Source organism: Lepisosteus oculatus, chromosome 2, assembly GCF_040954835.1.
Source record: "Lepisosteus oculatus isolate fLepOcu1 chromosome 2, fLepOcu1.hap2, whole genome shotgun sequence".
NCBI lineage: Eukaryota > Metazoa > Chordata > Actinopteri > Semionotiformes > Lepisosteidae > Lepisosteus > Lepisosteus oculatus.
The window spans coordinates 28,686,378-28,713,999 of record NC_090697.1 but is presented as its reverse complement, the minus strand read 5'-3'; the positions used below and the strand labels follow the sequence as shown (position 1 = coordinate 28,713,999).

Sequence of the window (27,622 nt, the reverse complement as noted above, 5' to 3'; positions counted from 1 at the left end):
TCATTATTCTGTGTTGAATTACTGTATGTGTAGTGTAGAATTATGATATAATTGAACCACCATCTGCCTTCCCATGTCCTTGGGAGCCTGAGAAGGAGGACTGCTTGTCTGCTTGGCTCAACCAGACTGGTGCTCTGCGGATGATGTGGGAAGCAGTGGTGAGTCCTGTTGCTGATAAATGAAACACAAGCATGCTGTTAGGCACCTGATTCAGTATGTTTGCCCTTCTCTGTGTACACCGTCTGTGGAATCCACTGTCCTGTACCATGAAGTGCTGTCTGCCTCCCTGTTCCAGTGTTGTGCAGAGTCTCTTTCAATAAAGAGCATGTATCACTGGGTCATGTAGTCTGCTTCTTGGACTATAATATATCTGTCTGCCTTGGACTATGGTCATCATTATTATTATTACTGCTATTTGTGCATTGTGTAACAAAGGCACAGAGGTTCAATGTTTCTCACGGTTACTTTTTCTTGCTCATTCTACCCATATAAATCAGCAATAAAGTGTACAAGTCTGCAAGTTCATCCACACAAGATACATTCCTGTCTGTCATATCACTTTTTTTGGGCTGACAATTTTAACTGTATTAAAGGGATATTGTGAACTATTTTGCCTTACCTCTTACAGTATGTACTCTCTGGATACAGTACCTTGCTCTAAACAGATCCAGAGTTTCCAATACTACTGTACTTTACATTGGCATCCTCTGCTTAATTGTATATAATTGTTTTATATTTCAAGAATTTCTACCATAGGGTCATTGAAGTGCATTTTGTTTTTGATGGTACAGTATTTAAGCTTCAAGTTAGCTGTGTGAAACAATTTTACTAGTTCATCTCAGGAAGATAAAGCTGTGCCTCGTCGTTTTGTTAGATCCATGTATTTGATTTTTGCAAACTATTACTAAAAAACAGTGACTGGGACAAAGAAATGAAGAATAAAAGGAGGTTCAATATAATAATACAAACACTGCAGTGATGTAAAAACTGTGTAAATCAGGCCAAGTAATCCCTGTATTAAATAAGAGCCAAGCTGCCTGTTCTATGGAACAAGACGATGGAACACAATGTAAGATTTCATGACCTGTAAAATGATGACGGACAGAAAAAAGTTGCATAAACAAAGTCGACTGGTAGACACATTTAAATGTTATTTCTGGTTTATAAGGTTTTGCATTTTCAGTCGTGCACTGTCAAAACACATATCCACAGCTTTGTTCAGATTGATCTCCCCTGGGGGCTCTTAATACAAGCAGAAACAGTCGGTGTCCAAATGAACTGTGGCATTTTGGTGCACTTTCACTGCCTGAGTTGCTTAAAGGCATGAATATGAAAAATAAAAGATTCAAGTCAATTTTTCAGATATACAGAGACGGACACGTTATGTCAAATCTGGCAATAAGAGTGTCAGATCGGAGCATAGCCGTCTGAACTGACTTAGGCAGATTGGTGTTGTTTCCCGTCGCCTTATTGCACTTTTGAATTTGATTAGATGTGGATTCCTCTCGCGACAGAAAAGGAAGAATGCAGATTTTGCCTCTATTCTCGTGTGCATCTGACACTGGCCTACAGACATTGCATGTGAAATCAAAGGCCAAGCTATTAGAGGAATATGCACAGCTACTATGGGCAGATGGTGATGTTTAACTTCCATTTTATCTAATTGTGTTAACCCTCAGGCAACATATCATGTGTCTAAAGTACCCAGACACTGGTGGTGATAATGCAACACTGCAGAACAATACTGTAGACCAAATACTGTAGAATGAGATCACAGAAAAGTTTGAACACACTTGCTTGTGGAGCATATACTGTAACTTAAATGCATTTAAATATTAACATGTTGGCAAGGTATACGGTAGGCACAAAGAAATAGTTCACAAACAGGTCAGCATCACTGTCCTAAATCAAGGATTCCCAATCCTTGCGATTTTCATTCCACATTTAAGCCTCAATGGAACTAACAAGATGATTGGAATATACAGTATGCAAGCTTTTTGCTAATCAAAAGTTTGGCATTTTATTACTGTAAGATGGGGACAGCTGATGCCTATCGGGGAGGTCCGAGCTGCCATGACTTATTGCCATAAAGGGTGGCAGCTGGGAACTCAGAAGTGGGAGCTGAAATCCTACAGTATATAATCACACACTACCCATCATCAGACTCTCTCCTGCTGGAAAGAGTCTTGAGCCCAGTGAAAGCAGCTGTATCAAGCAGAAGTGGCTGCTGGCTGTAGTCAGCAGAGAAGTGGTATGACAGGGGGTATGGAAGTGTTAGAAATGTGTGCTGTATGAGTGAGAATGCTGGAGAGTCAGAGCAGTTGAGCAGCAGGGACAGTGTTGGCCTGATGGCAGTAGGTGTCATGGAGATGGTGGAGGTGGACCCATCCAATAGGGCCCTATGAGAGACCCCTGGCAAAAGCAGCCTTATTAAGCTACAAATGCTGACAGACAGATGCAGTGGAAATGTTTGCAATACGTGAAGAAAGAAGACCAGCATGTGGAGAAGACCATGGAGTCTTCCCAGAAAGGGAAGCAACCTGCCTAACTGGTTAGTTTTTCCTGATGGAAACTGAGGCTGCTTTTCTGGCTCCTGACTCTGCTGAATACTAAAGGTCTGATAGACTCGGCGATGCTACCTGACTGCTCCCCAGACTCTGATAGAAGAGGGGGCAGGGCTGCCCCTCTGGTTCCAAACTCAGCTGGTGATGTACTAGATGTCTAGTGTTTCTACTGCAGAGCCAGACAGCGGTCCTCCCAGGAGGTGAGCAGAACCCTACACCTAGCAAATATTAGGAATGTGAAAGTATGGTGCACTGTAGCGTGAGAGAAGTTGTGGGTAAGTATTGTCACAGGCCTGGACTGAGCTCACCTGGGGTGGGTGTGATGATGCTGGTTGGTATATTATGAAAGGGCATAGTTAAGTCAACATCCAGCATATTCCACAGTTGAATGAAGTCAAACAGTACAAATTGATCCTTTTAAGTAAATCGAGGCTGTAAATTGTGTATTTCAGAGCTTGGCTAGTACAAACTATCAGGAGTTTGCCCCCTCCAGCAGAGGGCAGAGCCCTGGAGCCTTGAGAGTGTTGCTGGATCTGCCACCAGCTGTCTTTACCTCCCTTCCAGGGCAGGACAGCAAGTCCCTTTCCAGAAGAACCTATCCTGTCCCAGGGCTACTCTCTTCACAGTAAGGAAAGAAATAACTTCTACAATGTTTTGATCAATGAAAATGTCACCAATAAAAAAAGGTCCATAACGTGTACACGTAAAAAAAAGTCATTTTGAATTGCATCTATTTACTGGTATAAAGTAAACTATTCAACCTTCCATCTATGGTTGCTAATTGAGTTTTATTGGTCTCTCCTGCACAATGCATGACTAAAAATACAATGTGTGCAATCAATCTGCTCCCTTAGCTTAATTAATAGAACTGTAACAGAGAGAACTCTTTGCTAATTAAAAAAAATGGACATTGAGAGCCAAAAGGTCACCCAAAGAGATCAGGTAAACGGGAATGTGTAAAGCAAATGGTTGAATTCTGTGGGGAAAGTTCTTATAATTTGATTGCTGAGTTATGAATATCAGATCTCTTTCATCTAATATAGGTTATTAAGCAAAGATAAAACTGTTTTATTAAGGGTGGAGCCCTTGCTTAATACAATTTGAACCAGATCATTCTCCATTGTTATCAAACATTCACACAGAATTTAGACAGAGTCCTTATAACTGAACCTAGCTCACATTACAATCTTCTGCAGTTAAACACAGCTTTTGCTGTTGTAATAGCAAGGCCTCTTACACTGAAGTGTTAATGAAAAATTCCACTAATCTTCGTGTTATGTTGATCAAGCAGCTTGGTGCTTCACTGTAAATGCGGATGACTGTAGGAAGAGGATCTTCTGATGAGAGGCATTGTAAAGCTGCATCTAATGCTGGAAATCTCATTAAATATAGCACAGATGGGCTCCATTAAGTCTGTAGGGGGTTTCTTCCCATGACCATAGTAGGTTCAAGTCATTGTTGATCACCAAAAGGAAGATTCTCCAAAGGGGGGGATCTGCAGGGAGAGTAGCAGAACTGTATTTGATAACATCTTAACCAATCACCATCTGTGATGCTACACTTTAAAATCTAGCACTCAAGTATTTTTCCCTTGGTTAACTCACCAACTAATCTCTCTACAACTGAACTGACATTTTTCAAGTAGTACAGAATACTGCCCAAGGTATTTTTTCTGCAAAAGAGGCAACCTCATGTTCCTGAACCCACTTATTTTCATCTGACTAACAAAATAAGACAGTTGAACTTGTGTCAACATCCTGAATACCCGAGAACATTCAGTCCCAAGCTATAGCTGGGAAGAACTGAATTCTCCCACATGCCTATCTTGCTGTAGGACCCAAGAAGGCAATACACAGACTGCTTTAAATACATTTAAAGACTGATATCAAGATGATGCTACTTTCTTGCAGAGCTGCCTGTGGCCCAACCCAAAGCTCTCTCTTCTCTCTGCAGTGGGATGCTCCTGCACAGAGCGAGCATCTGCCTACTTGGACCCTGGACCAGTTGAGCCTAGCTCAGTTCTCAGTTTTACACAAAGATCCATTGGCCAAACATCCTTGATGAGGTCAAAATTCATTTACATAATCCTGGAGAATTGAACTATTATTTCAAAAAAGTTTGATGTTTAGTTTGTGATAGTAAATCCAGACTGACTTGTAACAGAACATGAAAGTGATGTCTTATACAAGACATTATGATAAAACTTATGTAGACCATAACAGTCAATGTATTTTAACTCTGAATTGATTAATTCTTCACAATGGATTGTTTCACTCATATTTTATTAAGTGTTAAGCAATTTTTGGTGCTATTGTATATGGTATATAAATCCTTCTGAGACTAAGTTATTCAGATTGATTTCAAAAGTCATCAAGTACTCTCAATTTGCTGTTCCAATTTTTGATATTTACAGTAAATTAACATTCTCACATCACTACAACAACCTGCAGGATCACAAAGAAATTAATTTAAGTACCCTGGAGCAAATCTGTAAACCGTGGCCATTTCGTAATTTGATGGTGTCCCACTTTCTCAGGATGTCCCCCACAGTAAAGGACCCAGCACAGAACTAATAGTTGCAAGTGTTCCCAGTGAGGTCTTAGACTTTTCAACAGTGAGGAAAAGCCAGCTCAAAAGGAGAGGAGAGCTATGGTAAAGAAAGAAGTGAAGTACCTGGAGGAGCAGGGTGGAAGGACCAGAGCAGTGGAGATGAGATTAATGGACAAAGTAGAATCTTTGCGAAAGAAGATTGATGTGGCCGGAACTGTGGAGGTTGGAGCCCCTCCCAATCTCCTTCCTGCTGTGGACAGTCTGACACTCTTCCAACAACCTTGTAGATAGTGGTCTAGGGTGGACCTTGGAGGAAGGCTGAAGTTCTCCCCGAGTTCAAACATCCTAAAGGTCAGTTGTGGTGATGTGGTCCCCAAATGTAAGAAAGATCAACCTCACTGAGCCAAGTGCCATGGGAGGAAGGATGTGAGGAGGCCTTTCAGATGGGGGGGGGGGGGGGGGGAGATATCTAGTACAAGACTAGAGAGGGAAAGGGTAGCAGATGTGATGTTTCCAGTGGAGAGTGGATACAGAAGATTCCCTGCACAATCCGTGTGAAGAGAGCCATCAGCTCTTGGCCTGACTGGGAGGGACAGAAAAAGCAGTTCAAAGGGTGGGACAGGCAGAGGAGAGATCTGAAGGCCAGGTGGAGATGGACAATGATTGGCTACCACTGTTGATCCACCAGCAGGAGAGCATAATAGATAATTGTTAAAATAACTTTAACATAACTGATGAAAACCGACATCAATCCCTGGCCAACAGCAATTATCAGTGCAACCAAGGTTTCAGTATATACAGTAGGAAGTAAGAACTTAATTTTGTTGCCTCTTGGTTAGATTATTCCCTTTCATGGACAGAATTATTTCCCCATCCAGCTAATGTACTGTATTACTGCTGCAGTTTCTACACTTGACAGTTGTCTGATATTAAGATGTAGTAGGCATGGCTAATGCCTGCTTCCTTACTCAACTCCTATACACAATGCTTCAACTGATCTTATGCTTTCAAGCAATCAAATGTGAGGAACAAGGCTGATAAGAAAACCCTGCAGAAACTGATCATACTGTAGTATGGTACAGTATACTTATCTGCAGATTTTGAAACTGTACAAGTAGAATCCAAGTTCTCTAAATGGAGAAAAGCAGACTAAAAAGGTAAAAGAAAAATAGAAAGAGGGTGGCTAGTCACAGAAGCCATGGAGAGTAGCAGCAATTCAGAGAAAACCCATTGGAAGCACAGAACCAATTCACCAAGATTCAGCAAATGCAAATCTGGAACACAGTGGTACAATAGGTTGAATCCCTCAAATAGAAACACAGAATAGTGAAGTATTTTTATAAGATGCTTCAAAATGGAGTGTAATTTGTTTAAAGATAGAATATATTGAATTGGAAACAGGTGAAAAAGGAAATTAGCTTCTCAACTCAGAAATTAGAACTCGTGTCACAGACCACCAGAGGCAATTTTCAGCCTTTAAACATTTTTAATAACTTTGTAACTATAGACTGTAGTAGCCTGGTTCAAGGCTTAGAGGTTAGAACGCCCAAGAGAGATGGAAAGGAATATTGCAATGAAGTCTAAAACAATTGCAAAGGTTTTATTGTCAGCACTATCGCAGCAACAGAATAGTGAAGAATGAAGTTAAGGGGGTCAGTGATGATAAAGGAGAATGGGAAGATGCTAACAGTGAACTGGCTGACTATTAAACAAGCATTTCACACAGGTGCTCACCAAGTAGAAGATCAACGCTCAGCTTAAGCAAAGAAGCAGAGCTCGGGAGTGCAACATGCCACAAGGACCAAAAACTGAGAAACAAATCTCTATTCCAGCAGCTGTATTTAGAGGAAACCAGAGATTTTATCCAGATCACAGTAGGGATGTGAGAGGTCAGAGCACAAGTTTGAAGTAAACTTACTTGGATAGACATTCCAAGAGAAAAAGCCACATACATGCATTTTTTGCTAAATATTTTTGCTAAACTCTTAGCCCTTCAGTGGGTTTTTAATGCATAAGAATGTCCTTCTGAATTAATAAGTGTTGCGTTTAGGAAAACTGACACTGGGGAAGTTAGTGTAAACATGTAATAAAGGGCAACAAAGTGGTGCAGTAGTTAGCATTGCTTTCCTCTAGGTGCTCATGTTTCCTACCACACCCCAAAGGCATACTGGTAGGTTAATTGACTTCCAGGAAAAACTGGCCTTGGAGTGAGTGTACAGTATGTTTGTTAGCCCGTGTTTTTTGTTAATTGTAATTGATGTGTCCATCCATTTGAAGGGTGACAAAAATGACCCAAGTCGTTATAGACCAGCAAGTCTGACCTCCATTACATGTAAGCGTATACTAAAAAAAAAAGTTAGAATTAAACTATATAGTCATCTGTACTGCAATAGGATTTCAGAGGATAACATTTCCAGTTGCAGTTCTGGCTGTGAAATACAAGTCGAGGAATAAAGGAACATTTGTACTGTAGACAGATTTTTCCTCTGGGATTACAGTGACAATGTTTGGATTTGCAGCACTTTATAATTAAAATATTGATGAAAAACTCCTTGCCTAATTCCACATCAAAGGAAGATGAACATGCAAAGAGGAAAATCTGTAGGGAAGAAAATAAGAGGTCTGAGACAAGAGGAGACTATTCAACCCATATACAGGTATGCAAAGATCTCACCCAGTGCATTCTTGAGAGAAGTCAGGGTATCTGTTTCAATACCTACTGTACCTTATGCACTCCCACCACCCTTTGTGGAAAGGAGCTCCCTCTGTTCTAATTTTAAATGCATTACCACTAACATCCACCAAAAGCATTTGTCATGTAAATGCATTCACTGGTAAATTTGATAAATATAGGACAAAAGATGTCAGACAGGGGGAAAAATAAAGCAGTACTCGCTTCCACAAGGAAACCCAGATGTGAGCTATTTCTATGAGCCTCAGGGTCCTGCTGAATCTGATTTCGGTCAATGATCCAGTGTATTAAAAAAAGATTTAGATAACTCAAGTTAACAAGCACTTAGTAGATGGTATTTATTGTAGTCAAGTACAGGGCATTGGATGTAGACAGTAAAACCACACACTATATACTGTATACACAGTATATAAAAACTGAAAAACAGAGCTTGAAGAGGGCTACTCACACCAAAAATGCAAAGCTAAACACCAGCCCTGCTTTCCTTCCTGCTTCACTTGACACGAGTGAGTCACTGCCAAATAAAATTAGCCTGGGGGCAATGCAACAGGAATTGGGCCATTTCTTCATTTGGCTCTAGCACAATTAAAACACATTGTAGTTAATGGGCTAATTATCTTGAGTCATTCCTGTATCCAGTTGTCATTATCAACATTAATTCAATTATTAAATAAACAGCAGTGTTCTGTTAAGACGAGATATGCACCTTGCCCTTTAATTACTTTTGAATTTTGGAAAAGGCATCTGGGCTATCAGCCTTCATGCAAAGTGCTTTAAAGTGCCTAAAGTGGGGGAGGGGGGGAATCCTAAATATTGAAAATCAAACAAAATGTTAAGGGGAAATATTGCCTTTTTGTTGAGTGATGCCACATTCATTAGGAAACATGCCGTTGACTGCAAATCAAGCATGTGATTTGGGTCTTGTACATGGTATCCCTGTGTACAAGAGGGGTGGGGGAACAGAGATAAAAATTGTGAAAATCAGGATTTGCCCAAGCAGTCTAGTCAATAAATAAAATTATCATTCATAACACCAATTTAAGTGCTTTCTATCAATACACACGAGTGGCTAAAAAAATTAGAGGTATGTGAATTTTGTTCACTGGCACAGCTTTGTTGTAGGAGTAATAAATCAGGCACAGTTGGTTAAACAAATATTAATGATCACAAGAAGCTGCACAACAAACACTTGTTGTATATGTACAGTATTTATAAGCAAAGCATTTCAGAGGTCTAACATTCTGGTCACCCAGAAAACCCCAGACTACTACTAAGCATTAAACTCCTACAAAGCCCACATCAGAGATGAGCTGCCTTTAACAAAACACAGAGCAACCTGCAGTTAAAAACCTCTCTGCACCCTGGAATGCCACAAAAAATGGGAGTCTACAGTATATCCCTATTCATAAAGCAGGAAAGATGTTTGAGGAATCTTTTACCCAGGAACCTCAAGATCTTTAAAAACACAGACTCGCAAGTGCTGTTACATGGTTCAAATACTTAGCTCCGGTCAGGTTTTGTTTGAATAATGAAGTAGGGACTCTTGCCTGGCACAAGCTCCAAGTCTCAACTCCTTCCCTTCTCCCTTGCTTCACTACTTCCTCTTACTATACAAAACCACAATAAGGGCTCAGAGAATGTTTCTCTACTGCTCCTTGAACGTCAATTTACATCTTACCTACTGCAGGTAAACTTCATTGTTTCTGCTCAAGGGACCCTTCAGACCTCAGCAAAAGTCCACTCTGATTAGAAGCATTTGCTCTTCCAAGATTTGTCTAAAATCTAAAAAGAAACCTCTGTCACCTAAAGCTGTGTATACCTGTGACTATAGAGAAATCTGAGAACAGGACAATTAACTTTGAGACTGTTTTCTGCTGGCAGGGTGTATTATTTAGGTGAATGTTATTAGAACACTCCCCCAGTAGACAATACCAATTCAGTAAATGGCATGAAAGTGGTACAGTTGAAAGCCATAGTACACAAGTGTCTTACACTGAGGTACTGTACAGTATCTATACAGACATTAACTGCTTTTAGATGCTTTATTTGATCCTTTAACCAATGCTTCACTTGAAAACACGTTCTCCTGTACAAGAGCCATCTAGCAGTATCCTCACTTACACAGCAGGACATTGATTGCAGCAATCCAAGTGAAGTTTCTTGATCTAATGTCCAACAGCAGCAAGCCACCTGGGTCTTGACCCTTTAGCTGTAATTCCTAAACATGTCCTTAAATATAGTCCTATCCTTTACTTGCAGTGTCTTCGTTTTCCCATGTGTGAGGTTGTCAGATGTTTTGTGGTTTAGATTTAGTTTTAATTGTTTCCTAAAACATTAGGATTAGCTCTTATTTCTTGAGAACAGTGCACCCCTTCGGGATCCCAACTGGAATTTTCTACCAAGGGGACTGGTTCCAAATTTCCCTCTAAGAAGTGAGTTTTAATTTAAACCAATTACTAATTTTAATACTTCATATAATTGTGTACAGCTGTGTTTTTGTTATCCATTATTGTTTTGGGTACAAACTTAAGTCCCTTGATTAGTAATATTCCCTTTGCTTGTTAGTGTATCCTGGTACTGTAGGTTGAAGGTAGACAGTAGAATTGAGGTCGTATCCCTTTGCGTGCTTCTTGGAGCTATGGGAGGCTTTAGTTTAAAATTGTTAACACACGTTCTTAGAACAAGTGCTTGTGGTTGGTCTCCATACAGTGTAAATCATTCTTTCACCTGATTTAAAGTATTTAGTTCCTCCTGGTTGGTTTGTTCCTGAGGAATTAGTATGTCCAAGTAATTTAAGGCAAGTTTGATTCCAGCAGCAGGGAACACCTTTCCTGCCTCCATATTCAAAGAGTGGCTCTTATATCCCCCCCCATTGTTCCTCCTAAGGGAAAGAAATGCTCGTTTTACTGTCCTAGTGGATTTGTGTTTTCAAAGCTGGAGCTAGCATGTATGAACTTCACTCCAGGTAGCTTTCTACCTAAATTTAGCAATTTTTGTACTCTCCAGGCGTCCTGCTGAAATCAGAGGCTCAAGTGAAGAGGATTAGTTGGGTTGCCACCACATTCCAAAGTAATTCCAAGCTTTCCATTTGTGCATGTATGTGTGCACTTTGCAATGCAGAGGCCTAGTGCTGGGCATTTGGGTTGAGGAGTGTTGGAGAGAAAGGTAGTGGAAGGGTTGGTGTTGGGTTCAGAGTTGTTTCCCTGTGGGGGCCTACAGGTGGCAGACTGGGTAGTACGTTTAGGAATGGTGTCAGGTTAAGGTTAGATTGTTTGGAGCAGAACTCCATTTCCTGAAGAGGATCCATCAAGGTGTACCGAGTTAGAGAACCTCTTATCAGGAAAAGGAGAGGTACCGTCTACCCATCCTGTCTCTATCAAGAGCAATATAAGAGGTAGTATGTGTAAACAAACCAAATCATCAAATTAAGAAACTCCCATCCCAACCTGATGTTTAATTCTGTGCTGCCACACCGAAGAACGTTTCATCTTCCTCAATTGTTTATAACCGCATCACTGTAAAAATAATAACATGGACACTTTAAATAAGACCCACCTAAGATTCTTTGCACTTCACCTGATGTACAGTATTAAGGGTATTACATTTTAGCATGTGTGGAATAAGAGTCTCTAAAAAACAATTCAGACCATCTAAAAAACAAGAATCTCATTTCATTAATGCCTGTGTTGCTGAAATGTTAAATTGTACATGAGCAAAGTGTAACCTTCCCTTGGTAAAAAAAGGAAATGTACAAATCAACGTGATGAGCAGTTAAGCCACAACTCATAATACAGCTGGACATTATCATCCCTGCAAAAGTCCTTTCAAACGTAATTATCACAAAGTCACATGAGTTTTCAGCTATTCTCCAGTTCTACCACACCCACTATTTGAGGAATATATTCTGCAGTGTTGATGTGAGGTTGTATATTACCTTTGGCAGAATGTGTGCATTTGGAATTATGATGCAAAGCTCTGAATACAAAGAGGTAATTTCCCCGATTTCTAAATGCATTAATTAAAACTGAAATTGAAAGGGGAGAGAAATGGGACAAAATTCAATTTCATAATGCACTAAACTTCAGGGAAAAACAAATGGAAATTGAGATTGTTTGGCATATGCAAGTTTTTTTTTTTTACTTGAGTTAATATTTGTACTGTAAACTCATTCATTTTCTGAGGGGATGTTTTGCTGAGGCAGCTCCAAAGCAGTGTCTATATGTGGATCATGAAGAGAGCAAAGCCAAGTAGGCAAAAGACATCACAGTAAAGGACTTACAGCAAACCTATAGCAGAGATACCTAGCACATATCCAAAAATACTCACAGCTGTTAGTGCTGCTAAAGGTGTTTCATCAAGTACCGACTCAGGGGTCTGAATAACTCTGCAAGTATTTTGGAGAAAGGAAAAAAGATTAATATAAATAAAATGTTAAATAATCCAGAGTACCTGAGCAGGAGGAATGCTGTACAGCTCTCAAGTTTCACAGAGCTGTGCTAGGGAATATAGTAATTATTTCAGAGTTACATTTGGACAAACAATAACGAGATAATGAACACCACTAAACCAACAAACCTGTATTTAGGGTAAGGTTACGTGTTTTTTTTAAACCGTTAACTGCAGTAGTCCGTCTTTGGGCTATCGAGTCAGTATTGTGATGAATGCCAGCAAGTTGTAGCCCTGAATCAGCACCTGATTACGCATAGATGTTTGTGTGGTCTGGCTTGCAGAACCCCTGCTGGTTCCGATTTACCAGCAGCCCCCTTTCAAACATACCTTTGCATTTGGTCATTGATAAAGGAGCAACTTTGCCCATATTCTGAAGCCCAGAGACATCTGAGAGGGTCAAATGCATTTAAAAACAGAACAGGAGGCACATCGTTACACAAAGAATGGTGGAGTGTGGAAAAGAGTGCCCAGCCAGTTTGTTGAAACCAATACCCTGTCACCTTTCAAAAACAACTGTCTAATCAGCTAATTCTAAAATGACAAAAGTAGTTGGGATGAATGACCTCATTTGTATTCATGTCTTTTAGTAGGAGGAGGGTCACTAGTAACCCTCTTGCCCATTTTCAATATTCATAGTGAATTTGAGCATTAAGTACCTTTAACTGGAATAGTTATTTGTGTTAGACTTGCAACTGCTCATGGGATTGAGTCTATTACCGTCAAAGAGGTCAGAAGAATTTGAATCTCGTCTTGAATCAGGGACTAAACCACAGTAGATAGGATTTGTCAGAGCACTCACTTGCAGTATCTACATTGATTAATCACAAAAAAAACAAAACTTATCACTGTGAATTTAGAGAAGCATTTAGGAGACCGTTCTTTCTATGCAAGACTGTTTGGAACAAAGTTTCCGGATACGTCAAGAATAATGCAGATGAGATTGAGAATTGTGACCTGAAAGTGGCCAAATGAAATAAGCATTTTGGTTAGTTAATGGGAAGCAAAATCCAAGACAAAAGGCAGGAGAGTTATTAAAAAAAAAATCATGGTTGCATGAAAATGCATACAACTACACAAATTGTCTTCGTAACCTTAGTGCTGCCCAGGAGCAAAAAGAACTTATCAAAACAGACCTTTCACCAAGTATAAATGGAACAATCTGTGTGCATTTTCTTGTGACTTAAATTAGGATTTCACTTGGGTGGGTGTCACTGAAAATGATTAATCTGGGAGTGTTTCCCCAAAGGGCTTCGTAACCCGAAATTTAAATAGTTTAAAGTACTTTTAGTTCTCCCCTGCATCAGCATAGAAAAAGGCATCGGCAAATCGAAAACCAAACCATCAATTTCACGTATTCAAAATGTCCTCAATGTTACAGGCGGAAAGTATAAACGTTTTAAAACCAGTGATGGAGAAACATTACACACAAAATCCTTTAGTCAATGAGTCATTTATAAATAGGCTCAAAATTAAATGTTCCTTCCCTGCATAAATAAGGAAGAATGGTGAAAAGCAGCTGGAAACATTCACAAGAATTAAAATCTGTTGGAGGTAGAAAAAAAAAGGTGCTGCTTTCAAAAGCTTGAGGCAGTCTCAAACGCAGAGAGGAAAAAAAAAAAAAGATGACATTGCAAAACTGCATAAGAAATCTGGCACAGAAGTCAGACAGCTCGAGATCCAAGACTGACAGAGGTGTCACGGACGTCCAAAGGGACTAACCGTGGGGAGCAGGAGAGCAGAAAGACCCATATGCGTAGCGGCGAGACGGGAAAAGGGCCCGGGCTCATTAGTGCCAAGAGTTCAGGAATGCCGTATAGAAACCTCTGCCCTCAGGGAGCGGACGTGGGGAGCCCTGGTGCTAGGCGGGTCTCAGGACATCCGAACATCAATGCTGAGCGAGGACAGAGTGCAAGACCCGGAAATATATAGCCCAAGGAAGAGAGGGACAGGAAGGACAGCAGACCGGAAATTAGGGACAGGACAGAGAAGGAGCGCCCCCTGGCTGCAGAGGGCGTGACAGGAGGGCAGTTACAGACAATACCTCACTCCAGGGGAGAGGGCCCTGGGCACAATCTAATGCTTTTGGGTGTAGTCATGAGCTGACCACACTGGAAAGAGGCCTCAGCTAGAGAAATAACAGATCTAGCTGAAGCAAGAGCCCCAGCAGTGGGAGAGGCACCATCAGGTGCTGGTTCTTCTAAAGAAACTTGACATCCTGGATAAACAGCTCACATTGGCAGGGGCACAACTCAACAGGCCCTCCATTTTGGTGCCAATATTGCCCTCAGAACAAGGCAAGTTAATCAAGTAAAAATGAATAGGCTTTACATTGATTTCTGTACAACTGATCCATAAAACAATAGCATGACATGTTGTAGCTGTCAATTTACATACTCTTTCCAGTCAACAAACCAAATTGAGCCTCCCTTGTGAAATAAGTCCATGCCCCAACTACTTTCTTGCTTTGCATATGCCAGCATGCACTGTAATGTTTTGCAGTATAACACTAACAGCACAGCAGTGTTCAGGTGAAATTTTAAGCCCCCCAGATTTGTGTAGGCATTGAAATACCCAGAGCACACTTTACAACACTATGCATCCTCCAGTGTGTGGCGTTATACCTCTCCTCAGCCATGGTCTGGGAATTCAACACTGGAGATGGCAATATACCCGCTGGCACCCAATAAACACCATCCTTTGCCATCTGACACTCGGGAGATGGCCCAGATGAAGGCATCATGCAGTCCCAGGCCACAATGTCTGTGAAAAGCTCTTGATTGCATATCGTCTGCACATTCACTGCCAAGAACCCTTTAGGATAGCTGTAGCTGGGATTCAAGAGGGTGGGAATGTGTATAGGGGTGAGCATCCCATCCACTGCACCTACAACACCAGGCATTTCCCCCAATAGCATGATAACCCAATTTTGGTTTCATGCAAGGTATCCCAACTCATTGGAAATGTAATGTAGGTGCACACATGGTACAGCAGTACTATGGTCACTGAATGCATGGATTTGGAGATAACAGCCTTGCTAAGGCCATGGGCATCAACAGTCTGCAGAAATCCACTAGTGGCATAGAATCAGAGGGCTGTCAGGAACTGCACAGTAGGACTAATGGCAAAATTTCTGTGGGTTCCTCTTACCAAGGAGGGTCATTATTCCACCCCTGTGCAGCCTGTATCTCTCTATTAACACAGTCACCGAGATGGTCTAGGGCGTTCATATTTGACCGCACAGCAGCTGGACTTTGTGGATGGTGCAGTCATCTCAAACGGTGCCTCAGATTTCAGAGCAGTATTCTTTGGACAGCCACCATCTTCACTGCAGGTGCATGAAGAACATACAAGTTTGATTGGTTAAATCATAATGTGTCCAATTGGACTAGAGACTTGCTGAATTCGAGTCAATTTGTTAGGGTTATGCTGAAGGAAGAGTGAATTGAAGAGATCATAGGCTACAAAATAATTAAAAATGTGAATATTTGCCCTCAGTTTTCATGCCTAGAACAAGCCCAGCGAGTTTGTTTTGTACTGAAAAGTAGCCTCTGGCTTTTTGGGGGCAGAACGGCAGGCAAGATCCAAATAAAGCAGCACTTTGAATAACGAATAGGTCAGGTTACTCTTTTATGTACTACAGGCGAGTTTCCCCAAAAACAATGAATCATAGAAATTTGAGCAACTTTACAATGCTACTTTTGAGCATTTCCCCAAAACCTCTTAATTGGCTATTTTACCAGTGAGTATAAAGTACTTCCATTAACCCTGCCCCCAAATTTGCTAGGCAAAAAGCATCACAAATTGATTGACAATACTTCAATTCTATAGTGTCATTTTCGGTCTTTGGTGGGAAGAAAAAGTAAGTAAACATGACATCATAATTAAATTACCAATTAAGTGAAAGTGTATAAATAGGTACAAAACCAGACCTTTTTCCCCTCCCCAAGTTGAATGCAAAAGAAAACCACACTTTTCTAAAGAGCCTGTTTGTTAAGATGAGATGGACAGCATGTTGTTGACTAAAGCACGCTGCAGCCTTTCCAACAGTGAAAAGAAAGGAAAGTGGGATGATGGACTAATGGCATGGAAAGAATAAGTTCCTGCACATCACAACCTAGGTCAGGCACTGTGTGAAAAAATGGCAGAATTAAGAAAACATTGCCCCTTTCCCCAGAGGAGAAAGAGTCCTGGCAATCCTTGGGTCTGTTACAGAGGGAACATCTGGAGGGATAGATGTCTGTGGGAATGAGTTTCCAACCCCACCACCCCATGCTTCCTTGCCCCAGCATCCATCCCCTTGTTCCAAAAAGATTCAGCCCCTGGGCCGTCTCAGATGGGCTCCAGTCTGAAGGAGACCTCCTGAACCACAGGCGAATGACTGTAGACAAGAGCCAATAGCTCTTGAAAGGGAGAGGCTACAATTTGAGAGCAAAGCTCCAACTAAAATGTGAGCTTCTGGAGTGGTGAGAGGCACCACACGCAGATCATGGAATTAAAGCTAGAATTTTAGCCAAGACACAGTATGGCCTGCCCTCTATTGGTGCCAATAATACTGCCTTCTGAACAAGGCGAGTTACGAACATGCCTGGACCATACTTTTCCCAATGTATACTGTATATTAATTACTTTACTTTTTCAGACAGACCACCTGGAGGCAATTTGTAAATTGTGCATATTTATATTATTTTTCCACAGTTCTTAAATAAAGATTAGTAAATTTGATTATGTATTACTTTCCACACTCCTTCAGACTGTGCACAGTGTGCTTATTTCCTCAAATATATAGGCAATTACGCAAGTACAGTGAAGTTCAAAAAGTCTTTCAACTGTTGAAAAATGATGTAAAAATGGTATTGATGGCCTACCTAGCCTCCACACCCACCTGATATACACCTTTTGCTGCAAGATCAGGAATGTGGACATTTGCCAGCTCCATCCCTTCTTCCTCATCTTTTTTGGGAAGGGGTATGGCTTCTTTAACAGCAATGTTGTGCAGCATTGTACATACAACTATCCAAGTGCAGCACTGCAGAGGAGAAAAATCTGATGCCACCAGATTTAAGACAGCAGAAGCGCATTTTCCCCCATAGACCTATATTGCATTCCACCACACTGCAGCTTTGCTGATGGTGGCCGAAGAACAAGACTACACAGCACATCTGGGGATTAGTTTCAACAGGTATGCATGGAGGGGATACCTGCCATCACCCAGTAGCCATCCAAAAAACTTGCCCTTTCTTGCCTTCATCTGGGCCAATCCAGCTGTGTCAGAAGACATCGTGGGCACTCCCAGGAACCTTTGCCACAATGTCCTTAAGAAGTCCATGATGGCAAATAACCTGTACGTTCAATGCAGAGACCCTCTGCTATTGTAGCCGTTATAGGCTAATGATACAAGCTGCCACTACAACCCAATGATTTAACTTAAATTATGCATTACATCTGAATTTTCATATCTGGTTAAGTATACAGATAATCTTGGTATTCTGTTTCCAGAGAACTTTCTGGAAATTTAAATGTGCTCCGCCTGGTGATCTCGGTCTGTTGCAAGAGGTAGCCATTTTAAGAAGTATTAAGCTGTTAACAAGTGGGTCAGGGAGCATGTGGATTATTAAGAATTTAACATGCTACTTTAGTTACGAGGGGGTTTTGGGAAACCCGTTAATTAACAATTAATCTTTAGTTGAAGTTAATGAAGTACTTTGTGTTACAAAGCTTTTGGGGAAACGTACCCCAAATCATTTACTCTTTAACCTCATTTGGGAGCATTCATTTATGATAAATGAAAAGCATACAGATAGACAATTACATTTTTTCGGGTTTGTTTAGTAATTCACTGAATGCTTGCATCTGAATTGTTCTGTGTAAGCAATTGTAAAATTGCCATGTTGGTTCTCTTTTGTGCATATTAAAAGCACTCAACTTACATAAGCAATAAAGAGGGGAAAAAAAACAGGAGTGACTTATGAGTAAAACTACATTTCACATTAAAATTTTTAGAACTTGTTTGAAGACCCATCTCCCCCCCCCCCCAAACACCAATCCTCTGATGGAAGTAGTTCCATGAACATACTATAGCATGGCAAACAGTCTGTGCTCCTGTGTGGAGCCTGGTCTTCAGAGAGAAAATATGCTTTTATCCCCGATATGCTTACTGGGGGCAATTTGGACACCATATTGCCACGGAAATGCCAAGCAATTGGAAAATAGAAATGGAAAAACATTTTACATGCACTGTGGACGAATGAATTGGGCACAAGTTCAAAGGAGAGGCAGGGATGACCGTTTTGCAAAATTCAGACCCTTGCATAGTTTTGATTGTTCTTGCATTAAAAGACAGTTACTTCAAAGCGCCACAAATGCCATTAATGAGTTGTATACACACACTTTATTCCACATATTCAATGCAAAAAAGCAAAAACAAAAGGCATGGTGGCAGCCTTGTTTAGTTCTGCTTGTGTGAAGCAGAAAGATTGATGAGAACAGATGTAGCAAAACTACCAGCAAACCTGCTTCTGATCTGAAACTAGGACAACTCACCTTTCAGGAGGAAAAGCCAGCCAACCAATGGTTAACCATCTTTCCTTCAGCAACCTTAATGGCAGCACTAACCCATACCCCATCTCCACCAGTACCTCTGGCTCAACCACACACCATAGCCATAAATCCTCTCCAATGAGTCTGGGGACAGTAATTCAAGGCTCACTGCCTCATCAAAACAAGGAAAAACATGGACCGGGTCTTAGTGGTCAAGAAAAGGTGCCTGATTTTTGCTGGCCTCTTCCCCAGAGCATAGATTAAATCTTGCATCTCACAGCCTATCTTAAGTTATCTTAAGAAGTTGGATCAATAAAGGCAACAGGCAACACCATAGTTATAAATGGACAACTACGCAAATCTTCCCTATCCATTAGTTCAAGTAGATAGCCGTGTCAGCATACATCGGAACAAGTAAAGGTTTTAACCTATGCATGCCAAAACAGCTGCTGTACCTACTTGAACTACTGTACTTCTGTAGTGACCCACTTCATCTAAATCTCTCTAGATCTTGGTTATTCCTTCTCCTCCTCCCTGGGCTACTTCCCCCTTCTTTCACCAAACCAGCATTTGGTCCCTTCACAGTGATCTGTCCCAAGACCAGGCTTTCCAACCACCTCCTATTCCTTTACTGATGTTGTAGTTATAATCCGTACTAAAGGGTTTTGTCTGAAATTTAACACTTTCCTTTGACTCCGACTCTGGGTGGTACAACACTCAGACCTCAGTTGTAAGGAAACTGATGATTTCTACCATTTTCTCCCTCAAAGAGGCCAAGGAATTTATGGTTAACAGCTCCATATCTTCTCTTTATAACTATGTTCATCTGATACCTCAACTCCAAGGAAGGGAGTGGGGGGGAGAAGGATCCATATCAATGAAGCCTCCAGATAACTAACCAACACTCTGCCTACCGTCTCTCCCATAGCATCCGATCACTAACTACCAAAAGGAAGTGGTATCAAGAGCAAGGAGCTCCCCCAGAAGGCAAGCCATCTTATCATTGAACATCCTCAGGTATCTCAATTTTACTTTCCAAAAAAAATTCAAACCCAACACACCTGGACACCCCATTGTCTCAGGATGCAACTGTCTCACAACTCAGCCCTGTGAGACCACTGGACATCAACCATGCTCTCCAAACTTAACGATTTCCAGTTTCATGGCCTTAATGTTATATTTTTGCCATGCAGACCACATTTCTACATACACCATGCAGCCCTCAACACACTACAGACAAAGTGCTTGATCCACCCACACTCTTCTAGCTTGTTGCAGAATTGATCCTTCCACTGAATGCTTTCTCATTCAATAACCTTTGTCAGAAGGTAAGTGGAGTTGCCATCGGCACCAGAATAGGACCCAGCTACATTAATTTGCCTGCTAGGTAGAAGAATGCTTCTTCCCCTCCTGCTCTGGCTTTGTCCCCGACCTCTACAGGCAATACATTGAGGACGGCATCAGTGCCACCACATGCTTTAACTAGCTAGACCATTTCCTACATCCCATGAAGTGCTGGAGTGCTCCAGTGCCTGTTCAACCCGATTCTGTGCTTGAAGAGAATCCCCGTGCTCTGGAAAACATTATGCCTGGTCCCAGTACCAAAAAAAAGGGTGCTCCACCATCTTCAATGACTATAGAGCTCCGACCTCTCACATCAAAGACACTAGAGAGGCCGGTCTTGGCCCATCTGAGATCCCTGATTAGTTCAATTACTAGACACCTTGCAGTTCACCTACCAGCCCAATGTTGGTGTGGAAGAATCATTTACATGCTACAAAGGGCCTACTCCCACCTGGACAAGCACTGTGAGGATCATGTATCCTCCCCCAACTTCTCTGGTGCCTTCAACACTATCCAGCCCTTATTGCTAGGAAGCTTGAAGAGGAGCAAGTGGGTACCTCCATAAATTTCTTGGATTACCAATTACCTGATGGGCAGACTAGTTTGAGAGACTGTAGTACTACCTGAACAGGTAGCAAGTAATATAGGGGCTCCTCAAGGGACAATTCTTCCCCCCCCCATTCCTCTTCACCCTCTATACTTCAGACTTTATAACTCAGTTATTCCACCTGTAGAAGTTCTCAGAATCCACAAGTGTGGGATGTATTGAGGGTGGGCAGAAGGCAGAGGACAGCTTTGTGGAGTGGTGTGGGGAGAACCACCTGCAAATTAACATAGCAAGGACTAAGGAGCTGGCGATGGACTTCAGGAGGAAGATGGTCCAACCTACTCTTGTCTGTAGACATGGGAGGGGCGTGGAGAGAGTTAGATTCATACAAGTACCTGACCGTTCACATCAATGATGGTCTGGAATGGACCAAGAACACCGAGGCCATATACATGAAGATTGCCTTCTAATCTTCCTTAAGTTTGTATATTTTGACTTCACACCAAGCAGTGTCCGGTTTTCTCCTGCTCCCAGCTCATTGCCACTCCCAACTTTGTTCTCCTGTGCTTCAGATGCCAATTTCCCCTCATTTCAGCAAGAAATAAACTTTCACTTGTCCATTTGCATCTTAAGTAATCAGGAACACAAATTTGACTTTCTCCCAGTATACAGTGGCTGACATTAGACAAATTAGTTGAATACATACACATGTGGAGAATCCCACTCATAGTTCTCCAAGGCAGACCTGTAGTCTGAAACTATAGAAGTCTATCCTGCAGAATACATTGACTACTACTGTACCTCAATCTGCTGTCAACTCTACACCTTAGTGTCAAAGAAGAATTTTGTAGGAAAAGAATTCAAGTCCCCAATACAACCTTAACTATAGACAGTTTACCATATACAGTACAGGGGAATAAAAGCCACTGAACCACCACACCAGCTAAACAAACTTTGAATCACTGCACACATTTAAACTGTTAACCCTCAAAGCAACAACACCCACCCCCTTACTGAAGAAATTAACCTTAATTCTTAAGCAAGGCCCGCTCAAAAGAAGGGTCAGAAAAGCAGACTTGGGGGGGGGTGGGGGGTGGGTAAGATCCCCTTCATGCCTAAACGCAGCTATGAAACATGCAAGAACTGATTCAAGAGGCCAGCAAAACCCTGTGGAGACCGAGCACATACAGTAGGGACTCATTACCTAAAATAACTTGAAGGTAAGCAAGTCATTAATCTGGCAGACAAGGGAAGTGCGACAGTCTTCACAGATGGGGAAACTTCTGTGTGCCTCCGCAATGTATTAAGTCAGGAACATTACATTAGTTTAGAAGAACCCCAAACAGGGCTAGAGATCTCGTAAATGTGTACAACTTCTAGTAGAACATAAATAAGTTGAAGACTATAAGAGACAAATCAAGACCAGGGATACGGCCAAAGACACATAGTCCCAGACATTCAGCCATTCCCCCCCCCCATGGAGACCTATAGTGTCCAGTGAGCCTTACAACAGCAAACAGTATAGAGTCCATTTCCTCAACCCCATTTATAAATGCTGCCCAAGTAACAAACACTTGACTTGGTAGTCAAAGTCAGAAAAGCTACAATTCAAGAAGTCCTCCTATTCATAATAGACATTGACAGCTTATACACCAATGCTAAAACTGGAGGGACTGAAAGCAATCTGCGAGTGGTTTAATAAATCCTACAACTACAACAGAGCAGACAAACTTTGTAACCATTGGAAGCTACTCAAAGTTTGAATAGAAGTTGAATAGCAATTTAATTTACACTCACCCCCCTAGTGGCTCACTTCAGACATGGGCTAGGAGGGCACAGAATCCATTGGGTTACTCTCCACCCTGTATGGATAAATAGACAATAAATCAAGAAAATTACAGTATCCTCTGTGGGCCTGAACGTCAGGGACACAAGGTGAATATATGAACAAAAAAAGAAGTCTCAGGTAAATGTGCTTTGTTACAGACCTCAGAAAGACCAGAAGAGGACAGATGGACTGTAGCTCTCCCTTTCCCTAGGTAAGGAGTAAATATCTATAGATGACCTCCAAAATCAGAGACATGGTGGAGGCACCTCTCCAGTTTGCCAGGAGAGACTGCCTCTTTGGGAAAACTGCCTTCTGCTCTAGCCAACCCAACCCAAACTTTAGCCTAATCACCAACTATAATCAACCTAAGAAGGGTTGATATAGTATGGTGAAACCTGGTTAGGTTATACATTACACAGAATGAACAGATTAATTAGAAGTTTTACGATGTTACAAGGAGATTGTCACAGACGGGTGGAGGTACACAAAACTGAAGCATTCATCCCTTCATTCCAGTACATAAGGGTTAAACCTGACACATACAGATCAAACCCTAGAAGCTGTTGACAACTCTTAAGATAAGGCTTTGTTTTCAGTGGTGCTGGGTCACTACTGTCCATGAACTTAATCACCAGTGAAAAGGCCAGCAAGCATACTTCAGCCAAACCTCCTTTCCAACATTTGGGCCAAAACTGTTTTGGAGTACTGAAGTTTAAGCAAACAATCTTAAGGTGATCATCAAGGCATTTCTGAATTGAGAAATATTGAAGTTGTTACAAAAAAATTCTTAGGTGCTCTTTTAACCGATTTGTTTGCTATGCCTTTTTAAAACCAGAAAGGTGGTAAAGTAGCTCGTTTCCAGTTGAAACCCATTAAATTCTTAGTACCGAGTCCTTCGGGTTACAAAAGCAGTTTTTCCCTCCCTTTTACCCATTACACAGGAAGTGCCAATATCCCTTTAAGGAGGATCTAACAAGGGGATATACAGTACCTGGCTGTCCAGGTCTTATCCATTAATTCATCTGTTCAAATCTGATGCAAACCCCATGACTAGAAGAATGCATTTAAATTTCCAGTAATTGTTGCAAAAATATATAGTACTACCCATTTTCAGAACCAACAGTATAGGATTCTTCCTGATCAGGGTATTGCAATTAAATGGTGTTTCTATTTGATGAGCTGCAGTATTGTGGTATTAACACCGCTTCAACAATCCACATGTGGAAGGAGCTCATCAGGGCCATCTCAATCAAGCATAAGCCAGGCATATCCACCAATTAGGAACCACATTCACTATTTCACTCAGACATTGAGCTACACTAAGGAGGGTGTAGTGGTTTACCCTTCAGGGACTCTTGCCCATGGACTCCTCCATTCCGATTCCCCTTATTACTATATTGCTCAATAAGCCATTTAAACTCCAGCAATTAATTCACCATGTCTCATTTTCCATTCAGGGGCACAGCATAACAGTAATTTGCCATAGTTTCAGGAAGTCAGGGAAATCTCTTAATACCACAGGTTTCAGAAGGTAATGTACATCTCCCACCTGGCAGCTCACAGGGCCGGCCTCAAACCTTGGCAACACCAGCCAGCATCAGCTGCCGAAGGTGACCTGTAAGGAAGTGTTCCCAGTTCCATCCTCAATTTGTAAAAGATTGATTAAATCCTTTGACAATAGGAAAACCATACTGCCCAAGTCTAACAAAGTAGTAACTTGGTCAGCAAACATTACTGTACAGAAGTTGACAGTCAATATTTCCCAGAAAACATTTGTTCTCTTTTCTAAATCTCCCTCAAAATACACTCCAAACTTTCCCCACCATCTTCAGGGATCTTCACTAACCTTATGCCACAGTTCTTAACCAAGAAACCCTGTAGGTCAAAGCCAGGCTTGTACTTCCATGTCAAGGGGATATTTCTCTTCAAATCCCTTGTTCCCGATCTTTGGTATCCTCCACGTTTATCCTCTTCTGTTCGGCCTCCCCACATCAGTCTAGGTTCTGTGGCTATACGGTAGCTTCTATGGCAAAGGCCATCTCAGAAAATGACTGGACTGTTGACTCCACCTGGCTGCATGGTCAACCTCAGGCTGAAGCCACTTTCTTAAATGAAATTGAGCAATTGGGATCCGAGTGCCAACCCAGGCTGGAAGGACCGAGCATGTATGGCAGGCATGATTCCTTTCTACCTTTAGTCACAGGTCTCAGCAGCTTTTAGGTCATTGTAGACCTTCTGCTCTTTTTAAACTTAAGTCCCACCAGGCTAGAGGCTATTGCTCTTACCAATGAGTTTTCAAAGAGACAAATATGCCTCTACCTCCTCCATAGCAGTCATTTTCTGCAGGCAGTGGCTAGCACAGATGGGAAAGCTCCTACATCACCACCATCACTTTTTCCACAGCAGTGTTCTGCATCTTTAACTGTAAGCAGTGGTGGGTGCATTTCCACTCTTCTTCAAGAAGCTGATCCTGTTCATGTGGCATTACAGCCAGCTGCTGGAGTGCTGTAGCATCCTGCACCATGGCCTTAATGTAATCATTCATTTTTAGGCTTCACTTGCACCCAGGCCTTTAACAAAAATGCCCATATCCACCACCGAAAAGTTACATTTCCAGGGTTGCCATGTCACAGCCAGAGGGATCTTAATGACATTGCCAGAAAAAAGGCTAGTAGAAGTTCCTCAAACTAAACTCCAAAAAAAAAACTAACCCATACCAAGTCCACATCAGACAAATCACAGCAATCTTGTCATCTTGTCTTCCACACCCTTTTTAAAGCCAGAGAGGAAGTACTGACTGTAATTGCTGACAGCTGGAGCACATTAAACAGGAAATGAGCTGACCATTTCCCCCCAGCATTTTGGGAAATGTAGTTCTCTGCCTTTTTGGCACATGTGAACACTACGAACTTTTAAAAAGACAGATTTATATATAGAGGATAAAGGCTTCTCAATACTCCAGGCCCCAAGTGTACCCCCTTTATAACCTCCCCCAGTTTTATCTATTAAGGTCAGTTCTAAAGGACTGGCATTTGTGGGTGACTGTTATTCCTGAGCAGCCTGTGTTTTTATATAAGTGTCAGTTAATGGGACGTTTTTTTAAATAAGGTCAATTTAAATGCCAATGTGGGAAGCATCTTTAAACCTCCAGAAATTCCAGCCTTGCAGTGTCCAATTGTCCCTAATGTCTCATCATCCCAGTCTCTTTAAACACAGACTTCATTGTAAACCACAAGACAGTTGTCATGCTTTTAAATGTGTCAGAAAACCTTTCCCATAGAAATGTACAGTAAGAGAGTTTTTGAAGGAGAAGTGGTTATTTGGGCCTGTTACTAGCTAAATTATCCTAGAATCTCATTCAGCTGTTTTTTAAAGGCCATGGTATTGGTTTCAGCCACATAACTTGTTCCACACTTTCTTTCCTGTTCTGAAAGAAAGATCACATCTAGCAGTTTCTTAATAATAATAATAATAATAATAATAATAATAATAATAATAATAATAATAATATACTTATAGTACATAGCACTTTTCTGGACACTCCACTCAAAGGGCTTTACAGGTAATGGGGACCCCTCCACCACCACCAGTGTGCAGCCCCACCTGGATGATGTGATGGCAGCCATAGTGCGCCAGAACGCTCACCACACACCAGCTCACAGTGGGGAGGAGAGCAGAGTGATGAAGCCAGTTCAGAGATGGGGATTATTACAAGACCATGATTGGTGAAGGGCAATGGAAAGCTTGGCAAGGACGTAAAACCCCTACTCTTTTGGAGAAATGCCCTGAAATTTTTACTGACCACAGAGAGTCAGGACCTCAGTTTTACATCTGAAGGATGGCACCTTTTTATAGCATCATGTTCCCATCCCTATAGTGGGACACCAACGGACCACATGGTGAGTGTCTCATACTGGCCCCACTTACACCACTTCCAGTAGCAAACTTAACTTTTCAGAGGGGGCCTCCCATCCTGGTACTGGCCAGGCTCACACTTGCTGAGCTTAAGTGGATTGATGGTGCAGCTATACAAGCTATACAGCTTGGCCATCTTAAGATACCCCATTAATTCAATTGTGAAGAAGTTTCTCTATCTTTCCCCTGATCTGTGTGCAGAATGGTGCTGTGTGTCTCCAGGTGGTGCTGCTGGTACACAGAGGTGCTGTGTGTCTCCAGGTGGGGCTGCTGGTGCAGAATGGTGCTGTGTGTCTCCAGGTTGGTCCTCTGGTGCAGAATGGTGCTGTGTGTCTCCAGGTGGGGCTGCTGGTGCAGAATGGTGCTGTGCGTCTCCAGTGGGGCTGCTGGTACAGAATGGTGCTGTGTGTCTCCAGGTGGGGCTGCTGGTGCAGAATGGTGTTGTGTGTCTCCAGGCGGGGCTGCTGGTGCAGAATGGTGCTGTGTGTCTCCAGGTGGGGCTGCTGGTGCAGAAGGGTGCTGTGTGTCTCCAGGTGGGGCTGCTGGTGCAGAATGGTGCTGTGTGCCTCCAGGTAGGCTTGCACTCTATTGAGAACATAAGAAGAAATATTGCAAACAGCAGGAGGCCATTTTTCTCATTTAGTTTTGTACTGTAGTTTGTAACTTAATGATCTGAGGATCTTGTCTATCCATTTGGTGTGTGGAAGAAGCCAGTGGATTATCTTTGGGGATGAAGATGATCCCTTTCTGTGAAGCATGTACTGTACAGTTCTTTGGATCCTTTGTGATAAAAAGTTGCATTAAAGTACAATTGTTATTATTGGCCACTGCTATTACGCTCATCAGGACTTACTAATGAGCTCTTGAGCCTTCTTGAATGAGCACGTCTGCCTGTTCTAAAGGTTTTCCTTGATATTAAGCTCCATAGAATACTCTTGATGAATTGTCTACCATTCTATGAAAAAGGAGAATTGAACTTCTACTTCTATTTTTATAATTCTTTTTCATAATTATTACTGATTCCTTTACCTTCTAACTGATTAATCATAACACCTTGGACTGATCTGATACAATGTGTGATCCAGACCGCACGAAGCATACTGTATTTCTAAGCATAGTTAACAATATCACTTTATGAAATGACTTATCCTAATAATTATTTTATATTACCTTGAGGATCTTTGACAACAATGGAG

The 27,622-nt window shown here is 41.6% G+C and overlaps 1 long non-coding RNA gene across 2 annotated transcripts; it reads right to left on the bottom strand.

Annotated features, from left to right (window-relative positions):
- On the bottom strand, window positions 1-25,251 carry LOC107078053 (uncharacterized). 2 transcript variants are annotated; one of them, XR_001479028.2, is made up of 4 exons: window positions 25,223-25,251; window positions 24,061-24,126; window positions 22,481-22,545; window positions 1-171 (listed from the first exon to the last, which is right to left on the bottom strand). It is a non-coding gene; the product is annotated as an uncharacterized lncRNA (long non-coding RNA). The 2 variants fall into 2 exon arrangements; XR_001479030.2 differs by having other exon boundaries at window positions 24,358-25,238.
- Between the last annotated feature and the right edge of the window lie 2,371 nt (window positions 25,252-27,622).